The sequence below is a fragment of the Rattus norvegicus genome, chromosome 13 (assembly GCF_036323735.1).
Source record: "Rattus norvegicus strain BN/NHsdMcwi chromosome 13, GRCr8, whole genome shotgun sequence".
NCBI lineage: Eukaryota > Metazoa > Chordata > Mammalia > Rodentia > Muridae > Rattus > Rattus norvegicus.
The window spans coordinates 66,494,291-66,508,724 of NC_086031.1; the positions used below are offsets into that span (position 1 = coordinate 66,494,291).

Genomic DNA, 14,434 nt, shown 5'->3' on the forward strand with positions numbered 1-14,434 from the left:
AGAGGTAATACTGAGACATTTAATTTCCATAGCTGGGCAGATGGGGAACACGCACATGCATGCCTTTCGTATCCCCTTAAGATGTGTTCCAGTCACGGAAACCCTGCTTCTTAGGAGTCTCTACATTAATTGTCTCCCACTTGAAACAGGAGCTTCTGTGGCCAAGGTGAACAGAAGAGCTGATCTATAAGCACAAGCATAGATGTTTAAAAGGTATATGGATACACACACACACACACACACACACACACACACACACACACACACACCACACGAATACACAATCAGGTCAGACCCTTTTCGTATTTCTCAGTTGAGTTTTTAGCTTTCTGACAATCAAGTTGTTCAAACTATGTGTGTCGGATATTAGCCCTAGATTTACCTTGTGCACGTGTGTGTTCTTCAACCCTGTGGTTGTCTCTTTACTCTGTCAGGTGTAGGGAAGTGTGTCTGCTGGAGGCAATATCACTAGCAGATACACAAAAAAAACCTCTCAACATCGCTGAGCACTAAGGAAATTACAAATGTGCACAGCAAGGAATTCTGGCTCGTCAGAATGACTGTCAACTGTCACAAGGGCTAGCAGGAATGTGAGTTTGTATAGCCATTGTGGAAAACAGGGTGGGGTTGTCATTTGTTACAATGTAAGTAAACCGAGGGAGTGTTATGTTAAAGGAAATAACTCAGTCCTGAAAGAAAACACACATTCCCACTCTCACGTGGACTAAAACAACCGCGCCTACGGGAGCGGAGGGTGGACTCTAGACCCTGGAGTCAGGGGACACAGGGCCATGCCTTACAGTGTGGAGGAGGGTTCAGTGGGACAGCAGGAGTGAGATGTTGGAGCTCTGGTACACAGTGGGCTGATGGCAGCTAACATCGATGTGTTGCTACTTCAGGGTCACTAAGAGACTAGCTTCTACCCATCCTTACCACTAAAAAAATAAGTATTTTGGTGATGAGTATGTTAATTTGCTTAACTTAATTTCCTATTATACATATATGACATAGATCACATTGTATCTATGGAAATGGATACAATTGTAACTTGTCAATTAACACATTTTGAAAAGATAGTGTCAAATTGTTTTTTTCACCCCCAAGATGGTTGCAGGAGAAAACATGTGGTCCTTCAGCCACTGAGAGATCCTATGTTATGACAAGTAATGTTGCCTTCCAGCATTTGTTTCCAGAGGGATTGTCGTAGGGTTTTTACTGCTGTGAACAGACACCATGACCAAGGCAACTCTTATAAGGACAACATTTAATTGGGGCTGGCTTACAGGTTCAAGGCAGGAGCATGCCATGTTTAGGCAGGCATGGTGAGAGTTCTACATCTTCATCTGAAGGCTGCTAGGGTGAGGGTATTAAAGCCCACAACTCACAGTGACACCCCTACTCCAACAGGGCCACACCCCTTAATAGTGCCACTCCCTGGGCCAAGCATATACAAATCATCACAGAGATGTACTGCTTTTAGACTCAAAGAGAAGAGAGTGTTCCTAAAAACAGGGAAGCCTGGTTACATCCTTTCCCCTGGATGCTGGGAAAGGAGGTATAGGGGCACAGGAAGTCGTGTTGACTGAAGCCACAGCAGCAGAAACTTTCCAGTTCTAGGGAGCCTCTCCTCGGAAGCCATAATGAGGGACAGTATGGGTGGAGAAGGAAGAGAAACTGCAGGGGATGTGGTGTGGGGATGTTTTCTAAGAGATGGTGAGATTGTACTGCAGAACTGAATTAGAGTGAGCTTCTATCTATCTATCTATCTATCTATCTATCTATCTATCTATCTATCTTCTATGTATTTATGTACCTATCTGTTATCTATGCATCTATGTATCTATCACCTGTGAATCTATCAACTATCTGTTATCTGTCTATCTATCTACCTATCTATCTATGCATATATCATCTGTTATCAATCGTCTCTCTCTCTCTACACACACACACACACACACACACACACACACACACACACACACACCCCACTGGTGTCTTTGCCACCTTCTTCCCATGTATCTAAGACCTGTCCTGTTTGTGTTGTTGTTTTATGAATTGACAAGTGGGGAGGTCTGCTCACAAACCGCAAAGATCGTAAAACTCAGAATCTTGTGAATGGGCAACAGATTCAATGGTGGCACCCGCTTGTCCATCATTTCACAACTTAGCCGGAGTTTCTGTCATCTGAGACCTGATGTACAGCACCAGCTAGACATGAGGAGATGGCATTTTGCCCATCCACTCTGAGCAAGGTAGCCAGCCCCTTTAAAAACACCCAGCAAAACAATGGCAATGATCATCTTGAAGGCCCAACTGACTGACCACTCAGCCTGGAATTGTCAGTCAGTCCGAAGGGTGGCTGTCAGGGACTGAGATGCAGGGGGACTTTGCATGTTAAATGCCTGCCACTAGTGAGTGGTGGTTCTCACAGTGGGCTCAGCAGAATTTTCTCAGGGTTCTGGAGAGAAGACAGTTGGGGGAGCATTCTGTCATCTTGTAGAAAGAAATAGAGCAGCTTCAAATATTTGACATATTTTGTTTTCAAGCTGAACATCCTTTGAAGAAAATACTTGTTTAAAAAAGTTTGGAAAGCAGCAGTAGGACTTGGGACCCTGAGGGGTTGGGGAAGGACAAGTGGATAGATCTACAATCCCTTCAGGAAAGCAGAGAACCGTAGCACAAGGTTATACGTCACCAAGAGCCAAATCCATGAGATTTCAAAACCAACCAAGCCTATGTAAGATTTGTATCATCTCATACAAGTTAAGCAGCTAAACCCATGTTCTGGGGTTTGATATGACATACAAATAACGCCGAGGGTGCCGTGATTCAGATGGGGTTCGTTGTGCCATCCCTAAAATGCCATGTGATCTGACGCTTGGTCTGCAGGGTGGCAGTTTTGAGAGGTGGTGAGACCTCAAAAGATAAGACCTAACTGGGGGTTCTTAGGTATCTCCTAGAGTGTTGTTGGAAAAGGAGCAAGGCTAGCCTCTCTTGTGGCCTCTACGTTCTAGTTGAAGATAAACTCTTTCCCCCAAGTTCACTCTCAACATCATGATGTACTTGGCTTACACGTAAAAGAAGTTTCCCTGAGTAACACCGCAAAGATCAACTGAGGATAACGGCAAACGCTGAACACTTACCCATCACACACTCTGCACTAAACACATGTTTCCCTGAAGCCTCCAGTGGGGATTGGCCACAAGGGGAGGTAGAAACGAATGAGCTCATTTATGCAGGTTCATTGCAGGAACCACAAGTGACTTTAGCACAGCCGTGACTGATCCCAAGCGCTATGTCTGAGGACAACAGCAAATTACCCAAGCTCCATTCCCGGTTCCTGATTCTCACCTGGGTCACACTGTGCAAAGGTCACGAGATGAAAATCATCAACATGTGTGCTAAATGCAGGGCCTGAGGCACCCTTCAGACGGTACTGCTCATTGGGGTTGTCGGGAATGTGTGTGTTCAGAGAACTCAACTGAACTAACCAACTCTGGAGGCAGTAACAACGGGTACTGGCTTGAGACACTGGCCAGTTATTGACGGGTATCGAAGATAAACAGCTGAATGAAAACTTAGTTTCAGTGCGCAGGATGTGGTGTTGGGGAAAGCTCAGCACGCACGATGGGTGATCTGGCTGCTTATTGATGAGTGATCAATATCCCCGGGGTACCACATAGCCTGGACTCCTCCTGGAGATCCCAGGCCGAGCAGATCTGGAAACTTCAGCCCTTACCAAGAAAGGAGTGTTTAAGTATTGCTCAGTAAATCGACCAGGCCCTGGTTCAAAAGAAGTGGCCTATACTTGTTACTGTTCCCCATGGACTCAAGTTGATAATACAAACTTCCTGGAACCCTATCCATTAGGCAACAAGCGCACGCCCAAAGAAGGGATCTTTATTAAGGACACAGACTTTTTGAAATTTAAATGAAACCTTGTGAAAACATAGCCCAAAGCTTATCAGAGAGGAATATGTCAGTTATAAATTTTAAGACATTCATTCAGAGGATGAAGAACTGAGGAAGAGCAGTGCTGGTCCAGACTTGAGCCTCTGATCCCAAGATAACAAGTTCACAGCTGGCTGAGGATAGCCCAGACCTTCTGTAGCTGCTAACCTCTGCCCCTAGTGCCCTAAAAAGCATTTGATACTTTAGATATAATAAAGTTTGTATAAGATCTGGTGGGTGGTGGGTAGTGTGTAAATGTATGCAGTTTAACCAGGACAATTTTACAGAGGAAGGTTACAGAGTGGACAAGCTAGACACAGGTGAAGACAGAATAAATTGGAGTGAGAGGAGACAGAAGATTAGAACAAAGTAAAATTTAGGGGTTCAGAGGGCCACCACATACCACACCACCTCTCTCTCTTTCTCTCTCTCTCTCTCTCTCTCTCTCTCTCTCTCTCTGCTTTTAAGTAGCCTCTCTTCCTTGTGTGTTGGTCTTGTGAGAGTTGGCTGTATTCTGTCTGATTCATTCTGTCAGATCTTTCTCTGATTCGTTGCTTTGCCCCTCAATTAGACATCACTTTCAACATGGCTGCCTCCTTCTACACCAACTTTACCTTCATTGTTTGGGGTTAAAGGTGTGTACTACTAATGCTGTGTCTGTATTCCCACCAGATCTTACTGTAATCCAGAACATGTCTGCATTCCAGTAGGATCACATAGACCTAGAAGGTCTTTGAATGTGATATAATCCTTACCAGAGTAGCCATGTTGCTGGATTTAAATTCCTCTATAATCTCTTTATGGACCAGATGTGGGTGATTTAAAAGACTGCATTTGGCAAAAAAGTCACTTAGAGGATTAACCAGTCCTTGAACCTCACTTCAATCATTCATTCCTGTTGATCCAACTATGGACACAAACAGGTCCCAACACCTCTGTAATGTACCAAGGGAAAGGGGACCTTATTTATCTGTCTCCATATCTTCCTCTCAAAGATGGACTGATTACAGCGTAACACTGACAGCAACTGCAGCAATAACCCTCCCTGTCCCGTGTTTTCTCTGTTTGGGTGCTGTTGATCAACACATATGCTATGGAGGAGGGATTTTAGCTGTGGAAGTCACAAACACACAAGGCGTTTCCTAGGGAGCATTTCAGAGCAGAAGTGAGGTAGGCATGGGTGTTAATACCACCATCAATAATTGACTGGCAGATGGGACCAATCGGAACGGCTGCCGCTCCGTGGCGGTAAACTAGAGCGAGACAGTGTTTCAGACACCAGTGGTGGAAAGCCTTTAATCCTAACACTTAGGTGGGTGGGTGGCACAGAGGCAGAAGGTTATCTGTGAGAGTTCAAGGCTAGCCTGCTCTACATAGCAAGTTCTAGGCAAAACATTGTCCCCAAAAGAAACTGTTCCCAAAGGAGACATTTCCAGCTAGAGTTGGTATCGACCTGGCAACTCTAGCTGGCAAGTAGATTAGAGTTGTCTTACATCATAAAATGGTCCTCAGTCGCTGAAATATATCAATGACAAAGGAAAGAACAAGCCAAAAGGTGGAGGGAGATGCTATTTGAAGAGCATGGTAAGTGGCAAGGGAAGTGGAGGGTCTCCCTGAAAGATCCTGCACTCATCCCTGGGTGGCCTTGTTTCAACCCTATCACACACACCACTCACTCCCAGAATGCACTCTCCTAGGCTCAACGTTCTTTCAGGGAGACCCAACATCACCTATAAGATAAACGGCCAACTTCTCAGCGCTCACCCTTTGTCATAGGGTTTTATTGTTGTGAAGACATCATGACTAATGTACGAGAATGTTTAATTGGGGCTGGCTTACAGTTTCAGAAGTTTAGTCTATGAATATCATTGAAGGAAACAAGGCAGCATGAACACTGTGACCTGGTCTAACCTGGGCGATAGCTCCTTCCATCAAGGTCCATCTTTACCACTGGATGTTCCCCAATAGACAATGTCTCTTAAACCCCGCATCACTCCACATCTCCACTCCCCTTGCCCGTTCTGATATGGTTCTCAACTCTTGTGGTTGAATGGATAAGCAAACAAGGGAACCATGGGGTGGTGCATGGTGTCACTGAAGACCAGCTTTGTGGGAATGGATTCCTAAGTCCGATTCACTGCAAGGTCATGATAATCTGCAATTCTCATTTGTGAGCCATCTCAATAAACTCAAAGAAACTGCTCTGTAAGAGATTATGTAAGAATTCTCTCGTGCTGTCCATGGTAACACAGGCCTGTAGTCCCAGCATTTGAGAAGCTAAGGTGGGAGGATTTTAAATTCCAGACTAGTCTAGGCTACAAAGGTGATTAGATTTCGACTCGCTGCACAGAAGAACTTTCTTTCCTTCCAAGAATCTCTAGCTTTTGTTGTTGGTTAAAGTTGTCAGTTGTTACTAGTTAAATAATTTAGCTATTTAATTAGAGAAAAATAAATAAAAGTTGTTAAATTTTGTTGTCAAAGTGCTTCCTTTTGTTGGTTCGGGGCTGCCTCAGGACAGTCAGACAGGTTCAGGAGAGTGAAGGTCTCTGACGGTACTGGATTCTCTTACTGACATTGCAAGTGTCTGGAAGGCTTGCTGCTCGGCGTTAGACGCAGGTGTAGCGCATGCTCAGTTCCCCACAGATGGCTGCTTGCCGCATGAGTCATCATCTAGATAACATGCTTGGCTCAGTGATTCCTCCGGTGACACATTTATTTCCACTCTACCATGCAACAGGAGGCCTCCTTACTCCTTACAACTGATGCAGTTTTCTAATTAGGTGTCTTGACACAGCAGGCGTTCCAGTCCTGAACATTTCTTTTTCTTTAATGTGCCAGCGAGCTGCCTGCCTTTGACCTGAGTAGTCTTCTATAAAACAAGTCAACACACAGAAGACACCTAGCCGGGTGCCTGACACCGCGGGAGGCCCCTGAGGCTCGTTCATCATCTACCTGTCTTGTCTCTGCTCGGTCTTCCCTTCCGGCATTTCAGTTACCTTAGAAATAAAATACCGCCCTTATACGGCTCCATTTTTCTTCATTCCATTAGAAGCCAGCGACGCTGTAAATGCAAACTACGTAGATGGAACATTTCATTTCCGTTCACCTCGCAACATATGACAGAAATTTTTATTTACCTTGCTGTGTGGGGGAAAGAAGCCTTTTATGAGAAGTGTGGTGGGAAGGTTACAACTGTGGGTGAGGGAGGAGAGGAGAGGGAACAGGCGTCTCATTTTTTTTTTTTTTTTGAGTTTGAGACTCCATCTTTTTTTTTTTTTTTTTTTTTTTTTTTTTTTTTTTTTTATTAACTTGAGTATTTCAGGCGTCTCATTTTTACCTCTTCCCAAACATTTTCATCCTCAACAATTATGCTTCGGGGACTCTGGGTGACTGTCACTTAGAGCATGAGGGTATTAAATAGGGCACACAGTGGGGAGAGAAACCACAGCTCTCCCTGAGCCTGGAGAGGTTTCAGCACAGAGCCAGGCCACCTGTCTCCCGTGGGCGGCCTAGTGCCCCAGCTGCAGTGTGGGGGAAGAACTGCGCGCTCTAAAGGCACAGCATGACCCTCCCAGCCCCACTGTGTGATGAGGTTCAGCCCAAAGGGAGAAAACAGCACGGGCTCTACCACCCACGCCTCCAGGGTCTGGCTGTGCTGCAGCCCAAAGACCCAGGTATGAGGGAACACGGGGAAGCTCTCACCAACGGGTCTTCTGCTGACTATCTAATGGCATCTTCCGGATGCTAAGAGAAGCCACCGGCCCTATGCAGCAACAAGGGCACCGGCCCTATGCAGCAAATCTCCAGGAAGCTTTGCAGCCGAAACCTTGCATCTTGTGATTCCTGCAGAGTCTCTGGAATAAGGAACGAAGCACATGCTCCAGACACCTGCCAGGCAGCAGGCAGGTGGATCTCCCCGGTGCCAGGTCCGGGACCACAGCTGCCACCTCCGCAATGCCTGAGCCTGCCTGCTGGGGAGCGCTGTGCTCCAGCCTAAAGCACAGGTGCTGGACATGGCCAAGAAACCCCAGGGGGCAGGGGGCAGGGGGCAGGGGGCAGGGGGCAGGGGGCAGGGGGCAGGGGGCAGGGGGCAGGGGGCAGGGGGCAGGGGACAGGGGGCAGGGGGCAGGGGGCAAGGGGCAGGGGGCAAGGGGCAGGGGGCAGGGGGCAGGGGGCGAAGCAGAGGGCTTCAGGAGCAGCGTGCAACCCGGCATAGTGGAGATCCTTGAGCAGCTCATGGATTTTAGAATCCAGACAGATTCATGTTCACGTCTCAGCTCTGCTCCGAATGTTGTTAACTTGTTCTCCTGCATTGGCCGAAGGTTTTTCCATTATTGTGCCACGTAATGCTCACAGCAGCCCTTTAAGAAAAATGATGTAAAATATTCATCTCCATCTGGCAAGAAATGGACAGTTAGTTCAACTCCTTGCTTCTGGACACACTCCTTGGCCCACAGTTTAGTTTTAAGGAAAGGTCACGTTTTATTCATTAGAAATGGGGGGGAAAAAAAAGCTTAGTGTGTCGACAGCACTGGTCCTTACAATCAATGAGTTTCTTGGCGCTCTAAAACCGGACCAGTCACAGGCTAGTGAAGGCGCTTTTGTGAGAACCAGGGGTACTGTACACATAAACAGTGCACAGAAAAGCGTGGGGAGGTTTCCATGCCTGCCTTCGGCACCGTGGTGTTCTGGGTAGACTTGTCTCGGGACGGAGGGAGGGGGTCGGGGGGAGTTGCTCGGAGTCCATGCTACAGTTGCTATTTATTTTAAATTAAATAGTCTCCAGAAACATACATTAAATCAAAATAAAACAATAGTTGAATATGAATGGGTGTGGGATTGTTTTTATTTTTATATTTTCTAAATGAAAAGAATGTACTGTTTTCTTATTATAACACTAATGCATATTGATGTGTTTGCCACCCATTAAAAAAATAAGATTCTGTCAAAAAGGAACTGGGGAAAATGTCCATTTGCCACAAAAATGTTCAAAGGTAACTGTTGTTAGCGTTTTTTTTTTTTTCATTTACTTTCTGTGACTCATTAGTGTATTTACCATTTTGCAGACTCGCTCTCATTCTGTGGGTTGCTATCCTACATTCTGCTCTTAAAATTCAATACTTCACTCTTCATGGCTATTCAAGTCTTTTCTATAAAACCTTGTAATACTTGCATGCAACCTACACATATCCTCACTTGTACTTTAAAGCATCTCTAGATTACTTCTAATACCCACAATGTGGATGCAAATAAATAGTTGTTAGACTGCATTGCACCGTGAATAATGCATGAAAAAAAGTCTATCTCCTTAAATCAGACAGGTTTTTTTAAAAGTATTTTCTTGGCTAGTGAGATGACTTAGCACCAAGCCTAATGATCAGAGTTAAATTCCCAGAACCCACATGGTAGAAGGACACGGTCCTGAAAATTGTCCTCTGACTTCCATGCATGCTGCATCCTGCACCCCTGAAATAAATAAACGAATACAATAAACATATTTTACAGTATTTTCTGGGCTAAGCAGATGGCTCGGTGGGTAAAGTGTCTCCACTTTAAAAAATATGTAGCTAGCTCTGTCTTTAGATCTTTAACGTCAATATAAAGGAGCCAGGCATGTTTGTGTGCATTGTAGCCTTTGCATAGAATGGGGCAGAGAATCCCTGGGGTTTCCTGGCCAGCCAGTCTAGCCAGTCAGTGAGTGCTGGAGCCACGGAGAGATCCAGTCTCAAAGGACAGGCTGGAAAGGGACAGAGAAAGACCCCATGACTGGAAAGATGGTTCAAAGGTTAAGGTGCTTCTTGCTCTTGCAGAGAACTGGGGTTTGGTTCTCGAACCTGCATGGTGGCTCACAGCTGTCTGTAACTCCAGGGGATTCAGTGCCTCCCTCTGACCTTGGAGGGCACCAGACACACGTGTGGCACACAAGCACACATGGAGGCAAATAAAAAAGAAAGACCTCTGGGGGTGACCTCAGGATTCGACACTCACACATACTGCACACACACACACACACACACACACACACACACACACACACACACTGTGGTGATTTGAATATACTTGGCTCAGGGAGAGGCACTATTAGAAGATGTGGCCTTGTTGGGTGAAGTGTGTCACGGTAGGGGTGGGTTTTAATTGAGGCCCTCCTCCTAGCTGCCTGAGAGACTATAGTCTTCTGTTTGCCTTCAAGAACTCTCAGCTCCTTCCCTAGCACCATGTCTGCCTGTAGCCTGCCATGCTTCCCGCCATGATGATAATGGACAGAACCTCTGAGCCTGTAAGCCATCCCTAAATGAATGATGTCCTTATAAGAGTTGCCTTGGGGGGTTGGGGATTTAGGTCAGTGGTAGAGCATTTGCCTAGGAAGCGCAAGGCCCTGGGTTCGGTCCCCAGCTCCGAAAAAAAAAAAAAAAAAAAAAAGAGTTGCCTTGGTCATGGTGTCTCTTCACAGCACTGGAAAACACAACTAAGACACACACAAAGTATTTTCTACCCCTCCCCCCCCCCGTGTTGGTTAACTCTGTGGATGTGAAATCCACAAGAGCCAGCTGAATATCATAATCGCTTTTAGCATATTTCGAATAGTCTTACCACATGCAAGAAAGAATGGCTACTTTCCAATTTTCTTTACAAAGTTGGTTATTGCCTTTGTAATAGAAAAAGTATCAATATAAGGACTCCATGTGCTAAAAAGATATTTGTAAAGTGTACACTGCGTCGCTGGAGGGATGGCTCAGTAGTTAGCACTGTCTGCTCTTCCAGATGACCTGGGTTCGATTCCTAGCATGCAACAGTGGGTTACAACTGGGTTGATATGACACTTCCAGGGGGATCTGGTGCCCTCCTCAGGCTTCTGAAGGAACTAGGCATGTAAGAGGTATGCGAACATATGTGCAGAGAAAGCACCTGTCTTAGGGTTTCTATTCTTGCACAAACATCATGACCAAGAAGCAAGTTGGGGAGGAAAGGGTTTGCTCAGCTTACACTTCCACATTGCTGCTCATCACCAAAGGAAGTCAGGACTGGAACTCAAGCAGGTCAGGAAGCAGGAGCTGATGCAGAGGCCATGGAGGGATGTTACTTACTGGCTTGCTTCCCCTGGCTTGCTCAGCTTGCTTTCTTATAGAACCCAGGACTACCAGCCCAGGGACGGCACCACCTACAAGAGGCCCTCCCACTGTTGGTCCCTAATTGAGAAAATGCCTTACAGCTGGATCTCATGGAGGGAGGCATTTCTTCAACTGAGGCTCCTTTTTCTGTGACAACTCCAGCTTGTCTAGGGTTGACACACAAAACCAGCCAGTACAGCACCCAAGCTCATACATAACAACAGAAAAAGTGGCTACTACGTTGCTAAGTAGAGAGAATGCCTAATGCTTTCTATGTCACACAGGCAGTGAGGAAGTCCCTTCTCTAGAAACAGTCAGGACATGTAAGGCAGAAGTTGGCTTTGGGAGGAGTAACTGAGATGTGCGTATTATGTCTATAAGACGGGGACTGTGATGTGTGAAGGCAGAGCTGTAGTAGTCGATGACAACGTAAAGGATCAAATCGCATGTTTGCTGACGGTGACCGGGATGGTGACGGTGACTGGGAGACACCCCTGTCTACAGTGTGCTGGAGTCGGCTCCAACAGGTTCCTAATTACTCCATAATCAGGAACTTTACACGCTTGCTGCTAAATGGCGTAAAATTCTATTGGCAGCTTGAACTCTGTTATCCTGGGAGTCTTTAGATCCCAGAAATTTGACACCAGGAGGCGCTATTTGTTTTTCTATTTATTCACTTTACAGAGAGCTGACTTAAGGCACCCCTTAAGGGATGATCCCAAGACAGATTCCCCTCCTTCAGTGTGTTTTGGAGCCTGCAGTATTAGTAGATTTCATTGAGAGGGTGTGTGGTAAGCGCGAGGGAAACCTTGGCTCACTGGCTCTTTCTATAACTAGAAGCCTGATTAGAGAGGCTCTGGGGAACCCACAAGGGCGAGCCATGACACTTTGGTTATCCTTCTAATGTTAAAAAAAAAAAATTAGATCGGAGGATGAGATGTCAGGAGGTAGGGACACGTGTTCCTTGGCCCACCCAATCCCTATTAATGTAGTGAACGGGAACCTTGGGCTGGAGAAAGTTGAGTGAATGGGTCGAAGAAATGGCTATACAAGGAAGACTCTACGAGTGTGCTATAAGGAGCCGGGTCAGGTTCCCCTTTCTCTGACCCCATCACTTAGCTCTGAGAGCTTCCTCATGCTCTAGGCACCTAGGGACATGCTTCCTTGTCCGCTTCCTCACTGTGCCAATGTGCCTTCTGCCCCTGCAGTTCGGATAGTCCGAATGGAAGACTTAGGACAGAGACTGGCTTCCGGCGTTTACTAGAGATAGAAACGGGCGAGAAGGAGGTAGGGAAGAGATCCTGTAAAGAATTTCAATGAGGTCTCATAAAAGCCGGTGCCTACCTGGTGAAGCGTCACGGTGTGTAGTTCTGTCCCGGAAAAGGAACAAGGATGTGGCGACTGTGTTTAACAACTCATGGGAGGTGCCTTGGCCCTGGGGACTCTCAGAGCCAGGCTTCAGGTCTGACTCCAACAGAGTGGGCCTGCTCATTTCTACTCAGGTCTTCACTCCAGATCCCATGGCCGGGAGAGGAGAAAGGCTCACTGGCAGAGCAAGCGGCCGGCCTGTGCCGCCTTTCCAGACTTTCTTGTGCCACCTTCCTAGCAATATTCTGAGTGGGATAACCACCCCTTTTCTGGAGATGCTAATCTCCTCAAGGTGGCATTTGGGGAAGTGATCTACCTCCCTCCAGTGTCTCAGCAGATTTTGGTCTGTTTACTGTATCACAGAATGGCCTCGGCCCAGCTGCTGTGGCCTCGGCTTCTTCTGGTTTCGTTTTTTAGCTTCTTCTGGTTTCGTTTTTTTAGCTTCATCATGCGAGTCCAGCACCCCTCCCCCGCCAGCTCTCTGATACTTGGAAACAACGCTTTACAAAATCCCTTTCAGTCTGTTGCATTCCAGATTCATTTAGAAACAGGGAAATATTTCTCTTCTTTTTTTTTTTTTCTCTTTTCTTCCACACCATAAAAAACCCCACAAATATACCAGGCAGAAAGGAACCCTAACCGAGTCTACAGGAATTGGTCTCTGGTGCAGGCAGACACACACGTTTGCCACCCTCTGCCCAGTACCCTGCTTCATAGGCCAAAATATTCCTTTTCTGGAATAGGGATGATTTTACGATTTTCTCTGAATGAAATTCTTGAGGACAAAGGGCTTATTCATGTTTCCCCGGAACAAAAGGGAAGTCTCCCAGAGTGTGTCTGAATTACTATCTTTGCAAGAAAAAGTGCCTTTCAATGTTGGAATCTCTGTTTAGCCCAGCTTTTATTCGACCAATTAAAAAATTAGAGAGAAAATTACAGCCACAAGATGCCACAGAGATACAAATAACTTTTAAGATAAGAAAAAGGGAGCCAGAAAATAGAGAATAGTATATGTAAGAAAGTTTTATAAATTAAAACCAGAAGAAAACTCTAGTCTAACTATACCAATTAAATCCAGTTGCAAAAGGGCTGAATTTAAAGTGAGCAAGTAGAAGATTGTATTATAAGAATCATGTTGGACCAGGGAGGTTTTATTCTAGAAATGTGAAATTGGTTTTGAATCAATGCATGTATCAATGTATTTCATCGTGTTAGTATATTAGAGCACATCGTTGTTCTTTAAAATCCTCCAGTATAAATCTAAGTGTAAATAAGGTATGTGTATGTGCTGGACATGAACATCAGCAGTGAACACCATTGTGAGCGATGACATGGAAAGTCACTGCCATTTAAATCAGCAAGAGAAAGGCATCCTCGAGATTGCCCTTACAAACCGGTGTTATTCAGAGGCTCTAATAGATGCAAGAAAACAATGAATTGACATGTTTTCTACAAGTACTGGAAAAGAAGAAGTGACATGTTAGAACTTTGGTCAACACAGTTTTACACCTGAGAATCCCAGGGATATCATGGTACTAGAACTAATACAACTTTCTAAGGATTATTAATTTAGACTAGAAAGCCATAGGAGCTATATGGAACAATACTTTATCAAAGGATCTGTTAGCTCAGAAAAGTGTAGTAAAAACATATAGGAAGGAAGAGAAAGTCTTATGTATACAATTGCAATATTTTTCCAAATAACAAGTGTATTAATGGAAATCTAATTGGAATCCAAGTAGAGTCTATAAGTTAGACACGGGATTTTATGAGTTATGTGGAATGGTATATATCTGAGAACGGTCATAGAGTGATGAAGAGGAGGGGGGCAGGAGGATTCCTACCATGAAATAAACAACTTTCTAACAGCATTGGAATATATTTAGTACAGTGTGGTACAGAGCGTTAAAGTTTTTCATAAAATCCCTAGACCAGCATAGATAGCTTAAAAAATATGTCTCAATAGTAATATATTTACTGTGCAGAAGAGATAACATCTAATCTAA

The 14,434-nt window shown here is 45.2% G+C and overlaps 1 long non-coding RNA gene across 1 annotated transcript; it reads right to left on the reverse strand.

The window, feature by feature from the left end:
• Positions 1-7,066: 7,066 nt before the first annotated feature.
• Positions 7,067-12,866, reverse strand: LOC120096277 (uncharacterized). Its single transcript, XR_005492537.2, has 2 exons — positions 12,405-12,866; positions 7,067-8,312 (listed from the first exon to the last, which is right to left on the reverse strand). It is a non-coding gene; the product is annotated as an uncharacterized LOC120096277 (long non-coding RNA).
• Between the last annotated feature and the right edge of the window lie 1,568 nt (positions 12,867-14,434).